This window comes from Eutrema salsugineum, unplaced genomic scaffold (genome assembly GCF_000478725.1).
Source record: "Eutrema salsugineum unplaced genomic scaffold, Eutsalg1_0 scaffold_11, whole genome shotgun sequence".
Taxonomy (NCBI): domain Eukaryota; kingdom Viridiplantae; phylum Streptophyta; class Magnoliopsida; order Brassicales; family Brassicaceae; genus Eutrema; species Eutrema salsugineum.
In genome coordinates, this window is record NW_006256901.1 from 9,909,281 (window position 1) to 9,929,583 (window position 20,303).

The following is a 20,303-nucleotide window of genomic DNA, read 5'->3' on the forward strand; positions in this document are numbered from 1 at the left end:
TAAATCGAAATCATTCAAATTCCTCTGGGGTACTTCGTTTCAAATGTGCTTAGCTACCGCCTAGTCTAGTCCTAAATCATGAATGAGCATGTCACTACGAACAGTCTAAAAGCACACAGTCAACTATCATTGATTCATGTTCACCATTCCCTTTTAAAACGTATTTTGTTTTGAAAACCGATTTTGAAAAACTTTAAGAAAAATGCAAAAAATGTAGATAATGCAAGACTCATGAAAGAAAAGTGGTTAGAAAGGGATGAAATCCTCCCCCAGACTTAAATCACACTGTCCTCAGTGTGAAACAAGTCGAGATTGGATGAGAAAAATGCATAAATAATCGAATTGGTAAGGACAAAGAGAACTTACCTGGATCCGGGATGCTGGTGGAGATGAACCGGATTCATTCGAAGGGGTTTGGGAAGGTGATTAGGTGGTGATGAAGGTGATGGAAGGTGATGAATGAGGTGGAGGGTGATTGGTGAGGTGGAATGGGGTGAAAGGGGTGGTTTGGGTCGGGTTTGGATCTCAACGACCAAGTGTCGCGGTCAGGGGCTGCACGACCGCGGCAATCAAGTGCTTGGCCGCGGTCAGGACTACGCGACCGCAGCCGACAGTAGGTTTCCCGCGGTCAGAACACTTGCGACCGCGGGGGCTTATATCGCGGCCTCTTCTTGCTTCTCCTTGGTTCCTGCTGGGCCGAGCAGTCAGGTACCATCCTTCTTTTTGGTTTTTTTCTGGTTTTTTGATTTTTTTGGCTTTTTTGTTTTATAAGAAACACCTGAAACTAAGAAAAAGAAAAAGATCAAAAGAAAAAGAAAGAAAGATTCTAAAGAAAACAATACCTAAATGGGTTGCCTCCCATTAAGCGCTTTTGTTTTAAGTCGTTTAGCTCGACTTTTGGTATTGGACGTGACTTATTCCAATGAAGAAGACCTTGTCCTGAGACAAGTCTTTTTCGACATCTCCTTGCTTTGCTTAGCAGGTTCTTCGTCACTCCAAAGTTCTTCTTCAAACTCTTCTGCTGCAGAACGTTTTCCTGCTTTGCTGTTGTATGGAACAGCTTCTGTGAAGACATCTTTGTCGATATTAGCAAATGAAATCCTCCGGTTTAGCCAGTCCATTATAGCTCCGGAAGTTGCTAGAAAAGACCATCCCAGAATCACTGGATATGTTGCATCTCTCGTTTCGACAATGTAGAAGTCGACGGGCACTATGCAATCTCCTATTCTCAAAGGAATTTCATGAGCTATTCCTTGAGGTGTTGCATTTGAATCATCAGCTAAGCTGATCTTTGCTCTAGTCCTGCGCAGGTGTTTAATACCAAGTCTCAAAGCAATTGCCTTGGACATCATGTTAAGACAAGCTCCAGAATCACAAAGCACGTTTTTAAACATTTCTCCTCTAATAGAACAAGAGATAAGAAACTGACCTGCACCTTCTATTTTGTGAAGTGTTCGAACAGGTTTACCTTTTCTGGCATGATTGAACAAGTCTTCTATCTCAGGGATTGATTCTTTGCTCTCATAGAAGTAGTGCCTATCATGAAGTCCTTGCAAGATTTGGCAAACGTGATTCCTTCAGGCAAATTTCGAACCACATCATTGAAATCGTCGAGCTTCTCTTTGCTGATTTTGTTGGTGTAGTGGCTGCACTCTTCCGGTCTTTGGAGGTGGATTGAATAAACAGCAGCATCAGGTGATGTTCTGGGAAAAGTCAGACGTCTGGCCCTCCCAAAGTAGGTTCGAATATCATCATTTGTCTCCTTGCTGTACCTAAAGAAAACTTGCAAACAACCAAGATGCCATATATCATCGAAACCTGTGTAAAGAGGGATCGATGTTAAACCGATTGACAAAGACAAATAGTCAAATAGTCGATGTTGAGACTCTCTCTCTAGTGACCGTTCATCACTCCTTTTTTAGCAATGACATGATCACAGTGAATGTTTGTCATTCCTTTTCACTTAGCAATGACATGATCACATTAACCGGATAATGAATTAATTTCACCCAACAAGTACCTACACTACAAAATCCCACTATAGAACTTCTATCCATGAAGATTCTTTCTGACAGGATATATTAGCTCATTCTACTTGAACTTCATATTGACATCTAATTTTCTCATCATTGGTTTTACGAAGGCATCATGATATACATCTAGGACATCATTACCTTATTGTTACCACTCTTTGTTGTCCTAGACGGCCAGTTCATCTTTAGCGGGTACCATACACTTAACCCAAACCTTTATGTTCTAACCTCATGCATTCTCTCTTAAGTTTTTATCGACAGATATGTGCAAAAACGTCAGAGAGGAAGGAACGATATAGTTTTCAGCCACTCAAGAGAAGGACTGAATGGAATTGGGCAGGAAGAGTATCAGCAAGCTTATCAAGCCTCACAATGCCTAAGAAAGCTCATTTTTAATGGTAATTTTTGTGCTCTCTAAGATTCTATATCTAAAGGTGTTTCCTCTTTTTAAAAAAATTAAAAAAGAAAAAAAAAGAATGAAAGGAAAGGAAACAAAAAGCCTAAAGAATCTTAGAAGCCGAAATTATTTGGAGTAAATGCTATAAGTATTCATCTAATGAGTTATGGTTTCACAACCCTGACAAAAATCTAAGTTTGGGCGAGTTATGAGGAGACCTGAAAAAAGGAGATCAGAAATCTTAAAGCAAGAAGAATGTGACTGGAAACTGTAGACATTCAACAGCTCCGTCCTCTCTTGTTGTTTCGTATAATATCATGTCTCTCCAGAAAAATGTAACCCTAAACACATCAAACCTCACCATTAAAAAGCCATTTGGATACCTACCCTTGAATGCCTTGTTTAATATTCTTTTGATGAGAATCACTGAAACCTTTAATGAATGTTAAGAGCTAGTTGCTTGAAAGTTAGTTCTAAGTGTGCAAATTCTCGCATGACGGATTAACAGATTAATTATGTTTGTATATTGGTGAGAATTTTCTATACTTCATCTGATCGATGCATTTCCCCTAATCAAGAAATATGGTTGCTTATATTTTTGAATTCCCTGTAATATCTGTTGATGATATTTTTCTAGCTTGGATCTTGTTTTTTTATAGGACAAACAAACTCTAAATCTGGGGGAGTTGATAACACAATATTTGTACCCATTTTCATTATTGATTTCAAATGGTTTTTCAAAGGTTTTAATTAGTTTTAGAAACTTTTATTATAGTTTTTCTATGTTTGTAGTTTCAAAGCTCTTTTCAGAAAATTTAAGGAAAAGCATGGAAAAATGGAAGAAATTCACATTTTAAGCTCAGAGTCAAACCATCAGAGGTCCAGCCTCAAATGAAGACCTTCTCATCGTCTGATCCAGCTCAAATTTGGAAATATCCAGCTCAAATCGTGTACATAGCTGAAAGACATTAGATAAAAGTATAATCGGTTAGGGATACTGTTTCATGTAAACAAACGACAGAAGTTCAACAATGGATTAGTATAACAGTAAAAGATACCAGCAGCTGTTGGACCAAAAATAGCTCTTTTTTTTCTTCGTCAGATCACTCATCATATTATCCAGCTTCATCTTGAAAACTCGGCATATAATGTCTAGTCTATCCTATGTTATGAGGTTATATTTCTATAGATATTTAGTAATCTCAGGCCATTTTGGATTGCATGTAAATGTTATAAACAATATAGAAAACCAAAATATTTGCATGTGGCCATAGCATACAGATAGTGCTGATTTAAATAATATGGTCCATTGGTAAAACTCGCCGGCATATAAATTCTTGTTCCTTGTGAACTAAGATTTCGGCACCAGCTTGAGATGCCTTCGTTATAGTACAACAAATCTTTTTCTGATTGAACCAAAGATAACGTAGTCTACTAGATTCGATCATATTATATGCATCCACAAGAAACTTTTGAAATAGTCTACCTGATCGATTTGTAGGAGCCTCCCCACATCTCTCAAAATTCTAATGCAAAAAACTCTTGCATTGTTACTGATTTATGTTTCCTAGCAGAGGTCTCTTTATACCCAGTCGGAATCTTCAAGTGAAAACCGTATTCTCCATACCGTAACAATAAAAGATATTGCAGAGGCATGTATGCAGGATGTAATTCACTAATCCTTTGAAATCCTCCATCTGTACTGGACTCAATAATGATGTCTTTATTTTCCATGTTCAAAACAAAGTCACCTGGTATCAAAGCTGCAACTTCATCCGCAATAGGAATATTATGAGTTCTTCTATCCGCTGATCTTCCATCTATCAATCAAAATTTGAAATTCATCTCTCCATCAGCCTCATATCTATCTCTAGCTTACCTAAATACCTTGACGTATGGATTGAATTTGTCTAGCATCTTCTTCAATATATACAAGATAGTAAAGTTAAATTTATCTGTCTCCGCACCCATAGTCCTAAGAAGATTCAAAATACGTTTAGAAAATAAAGAGTATGCACATATTATGTCATTTAGTTAAAGGAAAATAAGGTATTTTAAAATGAATATTATACATACCCATAAGAACCTATTTTATTCCATAGTTCATTAAGCGTGTCATAGATCTATAGTTGCAAAAATTTGGGCATCTCGCCAAGATCTGGAATCATATCACCAATTTGATGATTATTCTCTCTATTCAATTGAGAGATGACGGATCACGACCAATGTTAATCCTGTAGTCTATTCTTCCGCCTAATGACGTGAAAGAGAACATCATATTGTATGCTCTAATGAACTCACAAAAATGTTTACTCAACGCATTCCCTTTGCATAACAATTCTATAAGTTCCATCTGAGAATTTTTAAGTGTAGGAAGGACAATCTTGCCCTGCTTACAGCAAAGCGTGAATACTGGAATCAATTGTCTTTTGGATTCATCTATTCGCTCTCCATACCAAAAATATGCTCCACAGTATCCACACTCAATGAGGGATCTCCATCATTATAATATCCTGAAAATATATAGTTCACAGTATAATCTTCTAGATTATTTATATGTAAAAAAAAAATAACGAATTTGAAATTCGTAGTACTTACTATTAGGATGAAGACCAAATTGAAATCTTGATGTTGATCCAAGAACATTGAGAACGGTTGATTGACAAATATTGTCATCTGCCTCCACGTTATAATCTTTATTTGCCATTTGTGAAGTTTCTCTTTCTTCAAATTAGGATCATGATTTTCATCATAATCACCATCTTCTTCATCGCTCTGAGCCTCATATATATTTTTGATAAGCTGATATTTAAGTCCTATAGAAGTCAGCTTTACGTACTGAGTAACCTAGATATAATGAAAAATATAACACAAAAAAGATTAATATCTTTGGGATGTGATAACACCTGATTTTGACCATTTTTGTAGATCACTTTCAATATCTTATGCGGTGTTTTCACTCAGTTTTAAAGGTTTTATAAAAAAATTCCATGTTTTGGAGTTTTAAAAGGCTTTTCGGGAAACTTGGAATTTTGGAGTGCATTTTGGAGCAAAAGTACAGTTTTGGATAAATTCAGGCCGTCAGAAATTTGGCAACCAAAGAAGACCTTCTCACCGTCCGATTATCCCCAAATTTGGAGACAATATAGAGGAGACAACCAGCTTTCCAACACACTTGGAATCAAAGCAATCCAACAGTTAGATCTCCAGATATCATCAATGCACTGAAGGCCAATCAACACAGTTCAATCAAGGACATAAGCTTTCACCAACGACCAAGGTTCTTCCCACGGCGGCTCAGCTTGTTTCACCCCCGGTGGACCTATGTCCAAACCTCAGAAGCCCAACTATGGCCCAAGACACTTCTTAGACTCCTTTCACGAGCCCTAGACGCCCACACTTGGAGAAACACTATAAATACTCATTTTTAGGTCTTTTGTAAAATAGCCTCTTTCTTCTCGCTGAGAGAGAACTCATTTGTAGCTTTAGGTTTTAATATTATGCATCTATAAAAGCTTTTCATCGCCATACACTCTCTGCAACTTTTGTTTCTTCACTTTACGGCTTTTTAGTTCTTAAACCGATGATGATGTCTAACTCAGCCATATCTGAGTAGTCACCGAGTTGGGTGAAGGGACCATCAAAGGGGATCCCATGGTTGAATGACATCTAGGTTTTTAGGTTAAAGGATTTTAATTTTTGAATTATTCTCCTATTCATCCAAATCTCAAAGGGGTAACTCTAGATTGATCACCCAAAGTCCGATCCTAGGTTAAATCCGAGCTACGAGAGTGTTGTATCTGGGTTGCCTGAACTGGATCTTATGAACGTCACGGTCATAGGAGACAAAAGCTAGCTACGGAGGATACGTAAGCCGAGATGGATTCCGATCTGAAATACATGATCTTATTCAGGCATGAGAGCGAGAGTTAATTGCCAAGACAAGTGATTAGATGATTAGGGTGACGAGAGGTGGCTGAACTTACAAATGTCTATCCTAGTTTCAGAGTCAGAGAAAATCCTTACCTAAATTCTCTGTATTTTAGAACATGAACCCTAAAGAACAACCTTAATCCCAGCGCCGTTTTTCATATTGATTTCAACCGCTTTTGATTTCAAGCTTTTTAATTCTCTACTTAATTAGATTTAGTGACAAACTAAAACTCCATTTTATTCGATTAGGTCTACGATTGGTTTTAGCATAAGTTAGAAGTCCTAAATACACAAATCCCTGTGGATTCGATCCCTAAGTACTAATGCGTTTGCTGTGCACTTGCAGCTTGTTTAGAGTAGAACTTGTGTTGCCCACTGCACCCACATCATGTTTTTGGCATTGTTGCATGATGAGGCCATTCAAGCTGAACCAGACTTAACCGAGCCGCAACTAGAAGATGTGGAAGTACCAATCATTCATCAAGGGCCAATAACAAGACAAAGAGCAAAGGTCCTTCAACACAAGTACAACCAAAGCATGTTACAAGCCATATCTCAAGTGGATCAAACAAGGCCACAAGAAGACCAAGAAAATGAGCCGCATAATAAAGCCCATCGAAAACAAGCTTGGACTGGACTACTTGAAGAATGCCAAGAGCTAGCAAACGGCCCAGCTTCAAAGAATCAAGATGTCTGGCCCCTTTTGCCAATTCAAACCCAAGTCTTCATGCTGACCATCTCGCCAATGCACCAAGACATTTAGGAGGGAAGATTCAAACTCAGTCAAAGCCACACATGTCTCAGCCACCAAATAAGGTAAATGTTCAATCAAATTTCAATTCTTTTACTAACGAGTTTCTCTTTTCTTTGGTCTTATGCAGAGACAATTTAGTTAGTCTTTTCTTTTCTTTTTTGGGTCCTTTAATTTAGCATTTTTAATTTACAAGTCCTGTTGTTTTGAGTCTTTACTTTTAAAAGTCCTGTTCTTTTGAGTCTTTTATTTCTTTGAGTCTAAACTGCTAGGACCATTATATAAGGTCGCATTACAGCCTTGTAATTTGGCACCTTTTGATATTAATAAAACGAGAATTTTCTTAGTTAAGTTTTCTGAGCAAAACTTGTTCTTCTTTTCTCTAGTTGAGACCAGTACCTCCTAGAGCCGAGAATCTGTTTGTATCACAAGTCTTTCACAACTTGTGTGGTGTACTTCAATCCCCCATCCATTCCATTTCACTTCCATCAACTGATTCTTTGGTCAGAGTTGCTCATCCGCTGAATCAACCCCTTTGCCATCGACCAGGCTTTGCTTCCAAGATTCTACAAGCCCTTGATAGCTTGGTGCTTGTATCATTTTTGGTATCAGAGCTGAACTTCCTTCAGCCCAGGTTTTATCGATCCATTTACATCTTTTCATTTCCATTTAGTAATTTGTTTCATTGCATCAAAAAAAAAACAAAATTCATCATATCATATATTTTTGTGTTCTTCCTGCATTTTCATTTTACTAGTCATTTGATTCATTTTGATTATTGTCTAAGTTGTGTCATCAGAGAAAAGTAAAAAAAAAAATTAGTCCTGAATTGTTGTGTCGATTTCCAAGTTTAGGTGCATCAAGTCAGACTTTCCTTATTTGTTTCAATCACGTTTAAATTCATTTTGTTGCTAAGTTGTTAATTATTTAGACAGCACCAGTTTCCTTATTTGTTTAGTCTGTCATTCTAAGTTAAAAAAAAGGGCATAAGTACACATTACAAGACTTTCCATTTTTATTTTGATCAGAACTAAGCAAAATACCCTTTTCTTTTGTTTCTGTTTTGTGAGAAACAAAATTCCATAAGCAGCTACGGGAGAGGAGAGCAGCAATGCGCAAGACCCTCTTCATCGACTCATAATCTCTATAAGAGACGAGATCAAAGCATTAAGGCAAGACTTTGGACATAGACTTAGCCGTGTGGAGCAAGCACCGAGGGTAACTCTACAACCAACTCGCCACATTGGAGAATTAGGAACCGGCCTCAACACCACTCAGAACACAGGAAACAATTCAAGGCACAACGGAGTGTGCATCAACGAGCCACACATGACCGAAGACGACTCTTCTCAAGATGAAGAACCACACCCTAGACGTCAGAGAAACTACGACCAAAGGCGACGTGTGCCGCAAGACAACTATGGAGACGCTGATGATGAAGAGTATACTCCTTACTCTAGACCAAACCATAACCATATCAAGTTGACCGCACCAAACTTCGCTGGCAAAGTTGATCCAGAGGCATATATGGATTAGGAGAAGAGGATGGACCACATCATCGACTATTACAATCATCCTAGCCCCAAAAGAGTCGCACTAGCGGTGGCTCAACTCAGAGATGGTGCACTTACATGGTGGGACAGAGAAGTGTCAGACCGCAAGAGGAGCTGCTTGAGAGCTATTGATACATGGGTCGACATGAAAGACCTGATGAGGCAAAGGTATGTTCCTCCACATTTTTATAGAGAATTACAGCGTTGTTTTCGAACTCTTAACAGGGAACCAGGACCGTAGAAGAATACTATGAGGAGTTTGAACGCTTGAGGAACCGATTGGAGCTCAATGATGATGAAGAAGCTCTAATGGCACAATTCCTTGATGGTTTGCAAGAGAGAATCAGCCGCAAAGTGGAGAGACAGGTATATCAAGACTTCAAAGATCTCTTCTATTTGTCTATACAGGCAGAACAACACATCAAGAAGCAGATCACAAACGCCAGAAGCAAGCCGCAACCCACGTGGAACTCAAACTTCAGCAAACCACTCGAAAAAGGCAAAGGTGTGGAAATTGATTCACGTTTCAAAGGCAAGGCGGTCGAAACAAGCAAAGACACTAGACCAGAGGCAGGTAAGGCTAATAACCCTCAGCGTGCAAGAGATATTACTTGTTTCAAATGCAGGGGAAGAGGTCATATGTCTCGTAAGTGCCCAAACAATCGAGTGATGCTCATGACCGAGGCTGGAGAGTATGAGTCACACGATGAAGCTGATGTTCAAGAAGATCAAGATGATGAGTATGGAGACATAGCTTATCCGGATACAGGAGAACTCCTTGTCACTAGACGTGTGTTAAGTGTGATGTTGGAGCCAGTCGAGACCATACAAAGAGAGAACATCTTTTACAGCCGTTGCACTATAAAGGGGAAGATATGTAATCTTATTATTGATGGTGGGTCTTGTACTAATGTTGCAAGTGCTCACATGGTTGATAAGCTAGGCCTTGAGAGAACTAAACATCCGCGTCCATATAGGCTGAGGTGGCTCGATGATAAGGTAGAGCTTAAGATTACCGATCAAGTCACCATTCTATTTAGCATAGGAAAATATCAAGACCAAGTTTTATGCGATGTTGTTCCTATGCAAGATGGTCATTTTGTTGTTAGGTAGGCCATGGCAATTTGATAGAGAAACTAAGCATGATGGTAGGACTAATATGTACACTCTTATGCATAATAAAAGATAAATGAGTCTAGCGCCTCTTACACCATCACAAGTGCATGATCTTCAAATGCAAATGCTTAAATAAAAAGAAAGTATCTCTAAGTCAAATTTTCTTGTTCAGCCTAGCTATGTTAGAAAAGTTTTTGCTGCTAAACACACAATGCTACTAATGATCTTTAAGGAGCTTTTGAGCACAGGTTTAGGTGAACTTGAACTACCACCGGAGATCACTGATTTACTTGACAGGTTTAAAGATGTTTTTCCAGAAGAAATGCCTGAAAGATTGCCATCAATTCGAGGCATTGAGCACCAAATAGACTTCATACCGGGAGCAGCTTTACCAAACAAACCGGCTTACCGAATGAGCCCTGAGGAGTCAAAGGAGTTGGAGAGGCAAGTCAAGGAGCTGTTAGACAAGGATATATGAGGGAGAGCCTCAGTCCTTGTGTCGTTCCTGTCCTGTTGGTGCCAAAGAAAGATGGCTCCTGGCGCATGTGTGTAGATTGCCGAGCTATCAACAACATCACCATCAAGTATAGACACCCAATTCCAAGACTCGATGACATTCTTGATGAGCTTAGTGGAGCCACCTTGTTCTCAAAGATCGATCTCAAGAGTGGATACCATCAAGTGAGGATGAAAGAAGATGATGAATGGAAGACTGCCTTCAAGACCAAGCAAGGTCTCTATGAATGGATGGTGATGCCCTTCGGCCTCACCAATGCACAGAGCACTTTTATGCGTCTAATGATTCAAGTTCTTAGAGCATACATCAGTAAGTTTGTTGTAGTTTATTTTGATGATATTTTAGTTTACAGCAAATGTTTATTTCATCATGTGTCATATCTTGAGTTTGTTTTAAAGACTCTTCGACAAGAAGGCCTTGATGCAAACTTAAAGAAGTGCGCATTCTGCACTGATAAGTTGGTTTTCCTAGGTTTTGTTGTGAGCTCGCAGGGATTACAGGTTGATGAGGAGAAGATTAAAGCCATCAAAGACTTGCCGGCCCCAACAAACATTAGTCAAGTGAGGAGCTTCCATGGGTTAGCAAGCTTCTATCGGCGCTTTGTCAAGTATTTCAGTAGTATAGCCGCACCTTTCACTGCTGTAGTGAAGAAAAGTGTTGGTTTTACCTGGGGAGAAGCTCAACAAAAGGCGTTTGATACTCTCAAGGAGAAGCTAACAAATGCACCCGTTCTAGTGTTACCCGACTTCAACAAAACATTTGAAGTGGAGTGTGATGCATCAGGGATTGGCATAGGAGCTGTACTGACACAAGGAGGGAAACCAATGGCGTTTTTTCAGTGAGAAGCTAGGAGGAGCCATGGCTAACTATCCGACATATGACGAAGAGTTATATGCTCTAGTCAGAGCTTTGAAGACTTGGTAGCATTATCTGATGTCAACAGAGTTTGTGGTCCACACTGACCATGAAACACTTAAGCATCATTGAGGACAAACCCACCTCAAGAGGAGACACGCCAGATGGATGGAGTTTATTTAGACTTTTCCCTACATTATCAAGTACAAGAAGGGCAAAGACAACATAGTGGCAGATGCTTTATCTCGAAGACATGCACTCATCGCAACTATGGAGGCCAAAGTCATGGGTTTTGAGTTCATCAAAGATGCTAGGAGAGAGCTTTGAGGAGTATAACAACGGAGCTCACGGGAAATTTTACACCTATTAAGGCTTTATGTTTCGAGACAAGAGGCTTTGCATACCGCAATGTTCTCTTAGGGATCTTATCATCAGAAAATCTCATGGAGGAGGACTGATGGGTCACTTTGGAGTAGACAAGACCCTCGCCGTGGTGAAGGAGCATTTCTATTGGCCTCATCTCAAAAAGGCTATAGAAGCTCATTGTCCGAGATGTTTTATCTGCAAGAAAACCAAGTCTAGAGTGCACCCTCACGGCTTATACCTACCATTACCAATTCCAACCGCACCATGGGTCGATATATCGATGGATTTTGTGCTGGGGTTGCCAAAGATCAAGCACAAAGACTCCATATTTGTGGTGGTGGACAGATTCTCCAAGATGACACATTTTATACCTTGTGCAAAGGTTAATGATGCATCTCAAACGGCGGATCTGTTCTTCAAGGAGGTAGTGCGCTTACATGGAGTGCCAAGAACCATTGTATCTGACTGAGACAGCAAGTTCTTGAGCCATTTTTGGAGAACCTTGTGGAAGAAGCTTGGCACCAAGCTTTTGTTCTCTACTTCTTGCCACCCACAAACAGATGGCCAAACTGAGGTGGTGAACAGAACATTATCTACATTGCTAAGGGCCACACTCGGTAGAAACATGAAGAATTGGCTGGAGTGTATACCATTCATCGAGTTTGCCTACAAACGAGCTCAACATTCGGCCACAAAGATGTCTCCATTCGAAGTAGTCTATGGCTTCAACCCCAAGACCCCAATGGACTTCACACAATTACCACCAGCTGAGGCCGTGAGTTTATAGATGGAGAAAGAAGAGCTGATTTCATGAAGAAACTAGATCAAAAGGCAAAGGAGAACTTGGAGAAGAGAACTGAAAAATATGTGAAGCACGCCAACAAAGGACGCAAAGAAGTGGTGTTCGAACCAGGAGATTGGGTATGGCTACACATGAGGCATGAAAGATTCCCAAGCCAAAGGAGTTCAAAGCTAGCACCAAGAGGAGATGGACCTTTCAAGATACTAGAGAAGATCAACAACAACGCCTACAAACTTGAATTGCCAAGTGAGTTTAACGTGTCCTCAACTTTCAATGTAACTGATCTTGCTCCATATCTTGCAGATGATCCAGTTTTGAGGTCAAAACCTCTTGAAGGAGGGAATGATGAGGCCTTTCAAGCTGAACCAGACTTAACCGAGCCGCAACTACAAGATGTGGAAGTACCAATCATTCATCAAGGGCCAATAACAAGACAAAGAGCAAAGGTCCTTCAACACAAGTACAACCAAAGAATGTTACAAGCCATATCTCAAGTGGATCAAGCAAGGCCATAAGAAGACCAAGAAATTGAGCCGCATACTAAAGCCCATCAACAAGAAGCTTGGACTGGACTACTGGAGGAATGCCAAGAGCTAGCAAACGCCCCAGCTTCAAAGAATCAAGATGTCTGGCCCATTTTGCCAATTCAAGCCCAAGTATTCATGCTGACCATCTCGCCAATGCACCAAGACACTTAGGAGGGAGGATTCAAACTCGGTCAAAGCCACACATGTCTCAGCCACCAAATAAGGTAAGTGTTCAATCAAATTTCAATTCTTTGACTAACGAGTTTCTCTTTTCTTTGGTCTTATGCAGAGACAATTTAGTTAGTCTTTTATTTCCTTTTTTTGAGTCCTTTAATTTAGCATTTTTAATTTGCAAGTGCTGTTGTTTTGAGTATTTACTTTTAAAATTCATGTTGTTTTGATTCTTTTATTTCTTTGAGTCTAAGCTGCTAGGACCATTATATAAGGTCGCATTACAGCCTTGTAATTTGGCACCTTTTGATATTAATAAAACAAGAATTTTCTTAGTTAAGTTTTCTGAGAAAAACTTGTTCGTCTTTTCTCTAGTTGAGACCAATACCTCCTAGAGCCGAGAGTCTGTGTTGTATCACAAGTCTTTCACAACTTGTATGGTGCACTTCAATCCCCCATCCATTCCATTTCACTTCCATCAACTGATTCTTTGGTTAGAGTTGCTCATCCGCTGAATCAACCCCTTGGCCATCGACCAGGCTTTGCTTCCAAGATCCAACAAGCCCTTGACACCTTGGTGCTTGTATCATTGCCGGGGATTTGTCGCTGTTGATTTGATTTCTTAATCTAATTTCAATTCTAAACCTCAAGATTTTCGAGTTCTGTTGCAGATTTTCTAACTTCTCTTTTTTATCTTTGCTTTTTTGCTCTAAAGTGCATGAAAACTAGGAGAAATCCTGCCAATATTGTACCGCCTCTTGACGAGGTCGAAAAACACAAAAGAGAACTTCGGAAACTCAGACGAAGGACGCTCAAGATGGCCAATCCGAATGCCCATCGGGAAGATCTTTTAATCTGTGATTAAGATGATCACATTGGAGACGATACTGTGATTCTATTCACGATGATGACCGAGATGCTGCCCATGAAGCAAATGGCCAGCCACAACTTGATGAAGGGGGAAACCAAATCCCTAAAAATGCTGCTCAAGCCGCCGATGATCAAAGAAAACGAGATCGGGATGATCCATGAGAAGGAAGGAATGATGAAAACATTGTTCCACCAAATAGTAGAGAAGCCAATCGACCCATACAACTGCCCTCATCATGGTTTCTCTGAAGCAAACCTGCTAAGCACCTTCTAGAGAGGACGTTAGCAGAAGTATCAATTTTCTCTTGACACTGCCAGCAATGTAGATTTCAAATCAAAAATTGTACCATAAGGGAGAGCACTCATCGAAAACTTAACTATATCCAACAGCAACAACAACCCTGAGTATGATAGCCTTATCCGCAGCAGCAGAGGAATTTTCCAAACATATTCCGAAATGGGAACTATGGAGTGATAACACCTGATTTTGACCACTTTTATGGATCACTTTTAATATCTTATGCAGGTGTTTTCACTCAGTTTTAAAGGTTTTAAATGATTTCTATGTTTTAGAATCTCAAAAGAGTTTTCAGGATATTTTGACAAAATGAATGCACTTGGGAGCAAAAGGCATAATTTTGGATAAATTCAGACCGTCGGAAGTTTGGTAATAAACGGAGGCCTTCACACCCTCTGATCATCCCCAAATTTTGACATCGGATAGAAGAGACAACCAGCTTTCCAATGCGAGTGGAATCAGAGAAATACAACGGTTAGATCTCCAGATATGGTCGATACATTGAAGGCGAATCGTCAAAGTCAGAAGCTCACCTGCGGCCAGAACATCATTCGCCGGGGGTGCGAAATTTTAGACAGCGGTGAGCTCAATTCCGAGCCTCGGAAGCCCATATCAAAGCCAAGTCACTCCCGTCATTATTCCTGCAAGTCCTAGGCGTTCCTGAAGACTCAAGACACTATATAAACCCATTTTAAGTCGTTTAGAAGGGTGTGCTACATCTTTCACCAGGAACCCTAGAAGAGAAACTCGCCCAGAAGAGGAGCCACCGAGAGGGTCACCATCGGCCCTCCTTCTTCAACCTGTTCTTCGTTTCTAAACTCTGTCTATTTCAATTCTCTGCAATTCTAAATACTCTTGTGATGTTGAATTCAATTATGTCTGAGTAATTTCTCAGTTGGGTTTTTAAGGGATTTTTCAAAGGGAATTTCATGTCTTGACCATATGGTTATTGCGATTTAGTGTTCATAATCTTCTAGGTGTCCTTCGTTCATTCTTATTCACTATGCTGTTTCTGTTGCTAGCTGCTTAGAAATTGATTTCAGTAATTGGAGCCACGAGAGTGCTGTATCGAATTACCAGACCTAGAAGTGATCGAGCGAATTTGCTACAGAAGATGAAAGCTACCTGTAGAGAATCGTGAGCATGGATGAATTCTGTTTATAATGCATGATCTTATTCGCAGCATGAGAGCGAGAGTTAATTGCTGTGTTGAGTGATTAGATGATTAGGGTGACGACAGTTGGCTAATCTTATATGTGTCTATTCTAGTTTGGGATCCTCACTAGATGATTACCTTTATCGATTTGTATGTCTTTTGATCAGTTCATGAACCCCTGCGAAAACCCTTTGAACCCAGCGCCTGTTTCTTATTGTTTTACAACTTGTTTATTTCGATTTACACTTAGATTTAGTGACACGAAAACCAAAAACCCCATTTGCTTGTTCTGCTAGTCTTAAGTCTTGATTGATTCGCACTGAAAGCTCAAAATCTCTGTGGTTCGACTCCTAAGTACTACAGCGTACATCTGTGCACTTGCAGATATTTAGGGTTATAAATTTAAAACGTGAAGCTATAAGTAACCCTTGGTTCTCTTAGCATTAAGTTTTTGGCGCCGTTGCCGGGGATTTTGATTTCTTTCGTTGCAAATCTCTGCTTAATTCTGTAGAACTTTTTCTAATTTTTGTTTTTCTTTGATTTTTCAGGTACTTTTTCGATGAGGGGTCAGGAACACATCCTTGATCCTCTCGCTGAAGAGGATCCTTTTCTAGATGGTGATCCATCAGATGATGAGCTTAATGATCCAATCGATGATGGCAATGAATCGATTGGAGAATCAGAGTAGGGCAAGAAGGGAGAACAGCTGATTGGAGAATGTGATACACACAAACTTTTCGCAGATAGGCAAGCAATTCGACCACCCTTACCTAAGGATGGCGACTCTGAGGCTAAGGTACAATACATTAGCTATATTAAAAAGTATAACGGTTTTTCTACTGAACACCCAATAGATCATATTGAAAATTTTGAAGAGCTGTGTTCAACAATAATGAAAAATACCGATTACCATATGTGTGTCCTTTTCCCATTCTCTCTAACTCGTAGAGCTAGTAAATGGCTTAAAATTTTGCCACCTGTGTCCTTAAAGACGTGGAAAGAGTGTAGAGAGGCTTTCCTTAGTCACTTTTACACCAGAGATTGTTTCAATCTCTTAAGGGACAAGATCCAAAATTTTCAGCAGGAGGACATAGAAGACCTCAATGACGCCTGAGAAAGATTTAGAGACTACCAATAGGATTGCCCACACCATGGTTTCTCTGAGGAGCGCCTGATGACCATCTTCTACCATGGAGTTAATGAAGAACTGAAGTTTTCTTTTGATACCTCTAGCAATGGAGACTTTTCCACTAGAACTGTATATGAGGCTCACGTCTATATCACTAATCTAGCTAGGAGTATCAGAAATAGGAGACTTCTAACCCAATCTAGATGTCCTAAAGTTGAGGAAAAATAATCATCTGTTAGTAAAGAACACCTAGATCAGATTAGAGAAGGCATTCAGAAGATTCTTAGCATGATTTGTCGGATTCATAACTCTGATGAAGGAAACAATCATAGCAAGCCCTACAATGAGAAGATGAACAACCTTGAGGTGGAGATGAACTTCCAAATCAGGAGATGATGCAAACCGCTTATGTTTACCAGATTGAAGAGGCTGAGCAGAATCAACCCCACCAGGGCTGGGAGCCTTTCAACCGCGGCAAAACCGACCTCCACCGCGGGTGGGAATCTTTTGGCTGCGGCCAAGAGGAGTTTCACCGTGAGTCAGAGCATTTTGACCGCGGCCAGCCTGATTTCCAATCCTCTTTTCAACCTTCTTTCAAGCAAACCAATCTGATCAACCCAATCCCATACTTCCTCCTTATTATCCTATTATCCTTTTTCCAGGATTGAAGAACTAGAAAAAGAGATTGAAAGGCTTAAAAAGGAGATGGAGAGTCAATTAAAGAAGCATGAAGATGCCATTAACAAACTCTCCACCCTTTTTCTTCTTCAGATTAGTGATGAATCAAAGGAGACAGATTTTTCTGTTAATGATCTTAATGAACCTTTTTCTGAAAGAATAAATGAATTGGAGACCTCTGATCATTTAAAAGCAATAACCCTCAGGAGTGGTTCAGCTTACAAGGAACCAGAATATCCAAAAGATTACGAAGAAGGAGAAAAATGAGAAGTTTCGACTGATAAAGAAGGAGATGCAACAGTTGAGAAAGAAAGAGATAAGGAGAAGGAAAACGCCCCTCAAGAAATCGTTAAAGAAGAACCTATACCTCCTCCTCTTACTCGTGTCTACAAGCCCAAATCACCATACCCACGAGCTTTGAAAGGACTAAAGAAGGAGAAAGAAAGGGCTAAGCTGAAATAGATAATCGAGCAGTTAAATGTGAGGTTACCTTTCATTGAAGCTTGTGCAATGAAACCTGCTCCTAGGAAATACATGAAGGGTATTCTAACAAATTCTCTAGCATTAGAAGAAGGCGTTATGATGATAACTCATGAATATAGTTCCATTTTACAAAACCATGTCCCTCAGAAGAAAGAAGATCCGGGAAGTTTTGTACTCTCTTGCACAATCAGGAATATGATTTTTGAACGTTGTCTATGTCATTTGGGATCAAGCATCAACATGATGCCTCTCTCAGTTGCAAAACGCTTAGGATATCATACTTTCCAGCCCACAAAAAATCTCGCTGATTCTTGTCGATCGATCAATCAGACGACCAGAAGGAGTCTTGGTTAATGTATCAGTCATGATTGGAGAAAACTGTATACCGACTGATTTCGTAGTGCTTGAATTGGAAAGAGAACCAAAAGACCCTCTGATTCTCGGTAGACCTTTCCTATCAACTGCAAGAGCAATAATCAACGTACCGGAAGGAAAGATAGACATACATCTAGAGAGTTTGATTATGCAGTTCGATATGAACAAGAGTCTTGAGAAACCTACTTTAGATGGCGGGCTTTGTCGGGTTGATAAACTTGATGTTATTACTGAGGAAGTTTATGAAGAAGTCCTTCTTGATGACCCTCTAAAAATCATCATCACCACCACAAATGATGATCGCAACTTGCTCGAAAAAACTTCGAAAGAGTGTGCCCAAATGCTCGATAAGGCCGAGGATTATGCGAAACTTGTGAACTATCTGGACATGAATGAGGAAAATCACATCCCTACTCCTCCAAAAGATAACTTGACAGCTATAAACGACCCATGGAGCGAGCTCAAAGCTCCAAAACTCGAGCTTAAACCTCTTCCTGATGGGCTCAAGTATGCTTTTTATGGACCAAACTCAACTTATCCTGTCATCATAAATTCCGGCTTAAGTAGTACTGAAACTAATAAGCTGTTAAATGAGTTAAGGAAGTATAGAAAAGCCATAGGTTATTCTCTTGATGACATACAAGGAATCTCTCCAGACCTCCGTATGCATAAGATAAATCTTGAGGACAATGCCAAGAATTCGATTGAAAGCCAGAGGAGGTTGAATCCAAACCTGATGGAAGTGGTAAAGAAGGAGATCATGAAACTTTTGGAAGCAGGAATCATATTCCCTATCTCGGACAGCACTTGGGTTAGTCTTGTGCATGTTGTCCCGAAGAAAGGAGGAGTGACTGTTATCAAAAATGACAAGGATGAAATGATTGCTACAAGAACAATGACGGGACATCGAATGTGCATCGATTATCGAAAATTGAATGCGGCAACTCGGAAAGATCATTTTCCTTTACCTTTCATTGACCATATGCTAGAAAGATTAGCAAATCACGAATACTACTGCTTTCTAGATGGTTACTCTGGATTTTTCCAGATTCCAATTAGACCGGAAGATCAGGAAAATACGACATTCACCTGTCCATACAGAACTTTTGCTTATCGGCGAATGCCTTTTGGATTGTGTAATGCACCTGCAACCTTTCAGCGGTGCATAATGTCTTTTTTCACTGATTTCATCGAAGATTTCATGGAAGTCTTCATGGATGATTTCTCCGTCTATGGGTCCTCATTCGACAGGTGCTTGGAAAACTTAGGGAAAGTTTTGCAGCGCTGTGAAGATAGCATCTTGTCCTTAACTGGGAAAAATGACACTTCATGGTCCGCGAGGGGATTGTGCTTGGACATTAAATATCTGGAAAAGGTATTGAAGTTGACAAAGCAAAGATTGAAGTCATGACTAGCCTACAACCTCCAACTAATGTGAAGGGAATCCAAACTTTCCTGGGGCATGCCGGATTCTATAGGCGATTCATAAAAGGCTTCTCAGAGATTGCTAGACCTCTCACATGTTTGCTCTGCAAGGAAACGAACTTTGAATTCGATGATGAGTGCTTGGCAGCATTTCATAAGATCAAAAATGCCCTTGTCTCTGCTCCTGTTGTGTAACCACCTGATTGGGAACAACCATTTGAAATCATGTGTGATGCAAATGATTTTTCTGTTGGAGCTGTGTTTGGTCGGCGGAAAAAAAAAGAAACTACACGCAATCTACTATGCGAGTAGAACTCTGGATGAAGCTCAATGTAATTACGCGACTACGGAGAAGGATCTTTTAGCCGTCGTTTTTGCATTTGAGAAGTTTCGATCTTATCTCGTAGGATCTAAGGTTATCGTCCATACTGACCATGCTGCAATCAAGTATCTCATGTCTAAGAAAGATGCAAAACCGAGGTTGATCAGATGGATACTCCTGCTGCAAGAATTTGATATTGAAATCCGAGATCGGAAAGGAGCAGATAATGGAGTAGCAGATCATCTTTCTAGAATTCGAGTAGAAGAGAAACTCCCCTTGAATGATAGTTTGCCAGAAGAAAATGTTTACGCTATGGAAACTATACCTATTACCGTGCAATAAAAGTCATCCCAACCTCCTATACGGCGGTCAGATGTTTTTGACACCCCATGGTTTAGGCATATAGCAAATTACTTAGCTGCAGAAATCAAACCTCCATAATTCTTTGGCTATATAAAGAAGAAATTCTTAAAGGACATCCGGCATTATTTCTGGGATGAACCTTTTCTCTATAGGAGATGTGTAGATGTTTTTTTCAGAAGGTGT

At 39.9% G+C, this 20,303-nt stretch overlaps 1 non-coding gene across 1 annotated transcript; it reads right to left on the reverse strand.

Annotated features, from left to right (window-relative positions):
- Window positions 1–16,393: 16,393 nt before the first annotated feature.
- Window positions 16,394–16,503, reverse strand: LOC112090154. Its single transcript, XR_002901504.1, has one exon. It is a non-coding gene; the product is annotated as a small nucleolar RNA R71 (small nucleolar RNA).
- Between the last annotated feature and the right edge of the window lie 3,800 nt (window positions 16,504–20,303).